Consider the following 5,264-nt stretch of genomic DNA (forward strand, 5'->3'; position numbering starts at 1 on the left):
ATGGATAAATGTCTGATCCATTTCCTTATTGAGTTGCAACAGATAAGAATAATCACAGACACAGAAATTCAGAGTTGGAAGAAACCCTAACAGACTTCTTGTCCAACTAATCCAATAAAAACAATCCCCATGGCAACACACTCAAGTGGCCATCCAGACTCTGCTTAAAAAACTCCACTGTGAAGAAAGCCATATCATCTTGAAACAGTTAATTCTGCATTTGAATCGCTCTAATTATTAGAAAATCTCCCCATTCATTAAATATAGATTAATGTCTCTATAGTCTCCTTTTGTACTTGGTCCTGCCCTCTGGGAACAAATAGAATCAATCCAACCCTTCTAGTTCATGATGAGAACAATCATGTCCAACCTGAGTCTTCCCTTATCTCGTATAAATTTCCCCAATTCTTTCAATTGCTCCTTATAAGTAGCATCTCCATGACCTCTTACCATTCTGTTTGCCTTCTTCTGTACTCAAATGGATCTGGGTTCTCATTTATTTACAAGTTCCCTCCAGAAATGCAGACTGCAACCCATCTATACCTATCTATAGTCAGCTATCTTGTACTGCTTCTCTGAATGTCCTCCACCTTACCAGTACCCTTACTACATTGCAGCACCCACAACTGAACACATTTCTCTGCATGTGGTCTGACAAAGACAGATAACAATGAGACCATCACCTTCTAATGCTACCCAAAACTGAAATAACTATTTAAAAAAATTTCCTGGCAAACCTCACTGTTGTCTAACATTGAGATTATACTCCACTAACTGGCCCTTTTCTCGGTCTTTTTAATACAATTTTTTCTCTAACCATGACTTTTAACTTTTATACATGTAAAGTTGAATTTTGGAATACACATACAAACTTTTATATTTTTTAACCTTTCAAATTTCATCTCATAAGATTCAGTCTATTTTGCTGCTGTCAAGTTTTTGTGAGACCCTTTTTCTGTCTTCTACTGAGTTAGCTATCCCTCCTAGAAACAAAATTGACTACCAGGATAGAAGGGGTACAGACAGGCAGGTAGCCTGTACCACCTGCAGTGCTTTTTAAAAATTAATCTATATTTTATCAACTGTGATGTATTCCCTTTAAATACAAAGGGAACAGTAGGCATGAATGGAACTTAATATAATGATTCCTAGATCCAGATACCACTTGAGTCTTTGTAAGTCACTTCCCTTCTGAATGTCCATTTCTGAAAGAGTAAATAAATACACACTTATTGCGTATATGTATATATATATATATATGTCTATACAGTGTGTGTATAAGTGTATATGTATATGCACATACACATGTATGGATGTATATGTGTGTACAGAAATACATACATGTGTTTGTGTGTATGTATATGTGTATATAGAAACAGATAGGTAGATAGATAGACAGATAGTCACAATATATAGTTTCATCTCTTCTTATCCAGAATCAGGGGCAAATTATTGATGAGCTACAAAAATGAAACTTGAATGCTTGTTCTTTAATATGTTAACACCTGACATGGAAAGAATCATGTAGATTGATAGCAGAAAAGTATTCACTTTCATTAATAACACCTTTACATCCCAGGAACACTGTATTGCTTATGAATAATACCTACTGCATGTGGAAAAATACCCTAGACCATTCATGGTGAATTAGAATCACATAATATTAGAATAGGAAGAATATTTAGTTCAGTTCCATCATTTTATAGCTAAGAATTGACACAGAAAATAGAGAACATTGTCCACTGTGAATGCCCCCACACCCATGATCTTATTGGGCCAAGCCCCTTTTCAAAACTGACCATTTGTACATACAGTTCAAATCCACAGTAAAATATTTTATGTTTAAAGGAAGGCCTAGAAGTGAATCTTTTAAATCCCCACTATCAATCTGTACTTGACTAAAGAAATAACTCCTGCTTGAAATTTTCTGTCTCCAATCAGCCTTCTTGTGTTAGTGAGGTTACCTCATATCACATCTGGAAATGGAAACATCTGAAGAGAAAATTTATTCTGAGTGAAGGGTAAAAAGCAAGACCTGAGATAAATAAGCCTCTGTCAAACAGAAGCAGGCAGAATAGCTGGAAGAGAGAAACTAGACGTCCCTCAGTGATATTTCAGATAATAATTTTTAAACTTTGAAGTTATCATCATTGAATTGATAAAAATAAGGTGAGTGAATCAAATATTTAAAAAAAAAACATGTGTAACAAGACAGTTTTGAAAATGAAGTCTGAGAAATGTCACAGCTTACTCCATGCATGTAATGTTAGAGTTTCATTCAATGATCTATGATCAATGGACATTTAGATGATCACCCGGGTCCCTTAGTGATCTAAAAATTCTAGGACAGAAAGGTGAACTTTACTACCTCTTTGTCAGAAGGTGGAGCCACTGTGTGTCCAGGAAACTTGGCCCTAGAATTGGGCTAAGTTTAGTATTATTGTCCTTAAATCCTAGAAAGCTGCATTTCCCTGTTCCATTGTCATGCTTCTAACTGTATTCCTTTCTTGGAAGAGTGGAGGGATACTGCCATTATTGCTCTTTGATTAGTTGTCTATAGCTCCTTCTTGAGTAGGATAAAATTGATTTTGTTGTTTACTTTGTCTTGTATGTGACAAAGGAATGAAGACAATCTTTCCATTGTTTTCTGTGGAATGAAGTTTCTTTCATATTTCATTTGCAACAGAAGTCCATTCTATTTCATTCCATCTACTGTCCTTAAATTCCTACTAAATGTAAGAATTAGGTTTTTCATTACATTTCATCTCTTGTCTATGATCTTTGGGAATACATAATTGTTGTCCTTTTAAAAATGAGGAGAGTATTGTATAAGAGCGACTGATGTTTTGTAATGAACTTCTTAAACTGGACATTACAAAGGGACATTTTTTTTTTTGGTGGGGGGAAGGCAAGACAATTGGGTTAAGTGACAATTGTGCCCAAGGTCACACAGCTAGAAAGCATCTTAAGTGTCTGAGGTCAGATATAAACTCAGGCTTTCTTGACTCTATGGCCGGTGCTCTATTCATTGCACCACTTAGCTGTCCCACAAAGGAACATTTCTGAGAAGAATATCCTATTCATGAATTGGATTCAAAGTATTTGCCATTTGCTAAGGAGTTGTTAATAAAGTCTGTTCTTTAAAGAGATGCTGTGTAATATAATCAGTGATGAACCAATCAATTAAGCATTTATTAAGAGTTAATTATGTGCCAGGTATGGGGCCAAGGGCTGAAGATAGAAAAACAAAAGTGAAAACAGTGTGTACCTTTGTGGAACTTAAAGTCCCCAGAGGGGAATAACATACATATCACAACATACTTAGTGGCTAGAGTGATGGACTTGGAATCAGGAAGACATCAGTTTAAATATTGTCCCAGATACTTGCTATTCATGTCAACCTAGGAAAATTAATTAAACCTTCTGTGATTCAGTTTCCTCATCTGCGAAATAAGGAGGCCTCTAAGATCAACTGGGTGATACAATGGTAGAATGCTGGGCCTGAAATAAGGACACTGAGTTCAAATCCCACCTCAGACACTCACAAAAGGTATGACCCTGGGAAGACATTTAAGAGTCAATCATAATTTTTATAGTTCTTCGGACTTAGAAGGGACTTTAGAGATCCCCTAATCATAGATATTAGAGTTCATGAAATTCAGCCCCTTCATCTGAGAGATTGGGAAGCTGAGACTTACAGATGTGGTGGTTTGCTTAAGGTCAAAGAAGTATTCCCACCCAATTCTTTTGGCTTCAAATCCAGTGTCTTCTTTATTTTCTCCTTAGCATATTCATCCAAGGCAAGAAGGACAAATTGAAACTCCAGGCCCTTCCAGAAGGTCTGGTGCCAATCAAATTATATTTGATGCTTTTGAGGAATAGTTGAAGCAAACAACCAAAAAAAAAATACTACATTGTTCCCATTGTGTTTGGTCGTGTTCTTTTTGGTGTTGTTTTGCTGTCCATTTGTATCCAACTCTCCAGGACCCCATTTGGGGTTTTCTTGTCACTGGAATGGTTCTCCATTTCCTTCCCCAACTCGTTTTATAGAGGAGAAACTGAGACAAAGAGGGTTAAATCATTTGTCCAGGTCATGCAGTTAGCGAGTAAAATTGGAATTTTCTACTGTGTTAACATAGTTTTTAAATGATTTATACAAGAATTATTTTTTCATACATATATTTATTCAAGTTAATTAGATTTTAGGAAAAAAAGGCCATTTACCTTTCATGTATATAATTTTACATATAATTCTATAACCTAAGTTAACCTAGATTAATCATTTACTCTTATTTGCTCTCTTAAGTGAATAAAGGAGAATTAACTCTACCATATTCTTTTTATTTCCCCCAGAACCACTGAAATATAGTTATCATTACAGTAAAGAATAAAATGAAATGCAGTATGTCAACAATTGGTTATCATACTGCTGGTATTCTCACAGGAAATCAGTGTTGTTAACTTTGTTGTAAGTCAATTATGCATATACAGTAAGTCTTACTTATATCTTTAAATACACTAAAGGAACATCTATGAATATAGTTCAATGGTAGAAAAGGTTTGAACCTTTGAGGACCACATATTTAAAGTTATATATCTTTTTCTAATATTGTAAGGAATATAGTAGTCTCCAACCCAAATGAAGAAGTTCCAGGGAAACTTTAAAACAAACACAAGTAAAACCCTGAGTCTTTCAGTCAAATTCAGACTATCAGGAAGAGCCCAAAGCCCCTCTTTCCCATAAGCGCGGAGTTTAGAAATATTCTCCCAAGAATGAGTCAGTACCAATCTTACACCCCTCCAGGTTGGCAATCCCCAGGCCTATGCCCTTGATGCCTAATCCAGTTTGACCAATATTAAAACCTCTACAAAAATCCAACCCGCTTTCCCCACACTGTATGCCTAATTCCATCTAGCATTCCCACAGAATGCCTGGTATGTATCCATCCTCCTTTCACATGCCTCCTGAACTGTGTGAGTCTCTCCTCTTCAATAAAGCTTGTTTGTTGCACTTTCTGTCTCCTGTTTTCTCTGTCTGTGTTTCGAGTTTGTCCCTGGGGTTCTGTTCCTCCCAGGCACAACTGAAGCATGAGTTGTCACCCAAGACTATGGCTATTGAGTAAGTAGACCTAATTTCCAAGTCTTTGACACAGGGAATATAGAGAGCAAAGGCTGAATGGGGAACCAGATGGCTAGAGACCAATCCCCTTCCCCCTCCTTTTGTCCTCCCTAATATCAGGGCTGAGAGCAGGCTTTTTTTTTTT

The sequence above is a fragment of the Petaurus breviceps genome, unplaced genomic scaffold (genome assembly GCF_028583685.1).
Source record: "Petaurus breviceps papuanus isolate PSGF00001 unplaced genomic scaffold, PetGlider_PUasm1.0 98, whole genome shotgun sequence".
Lineage (NCBI taxonomy): Eukaryota > Metazoa > Chordata > Mammalia > Diprotodontia > Petauridae > Petaurus > Petaurus breviceps.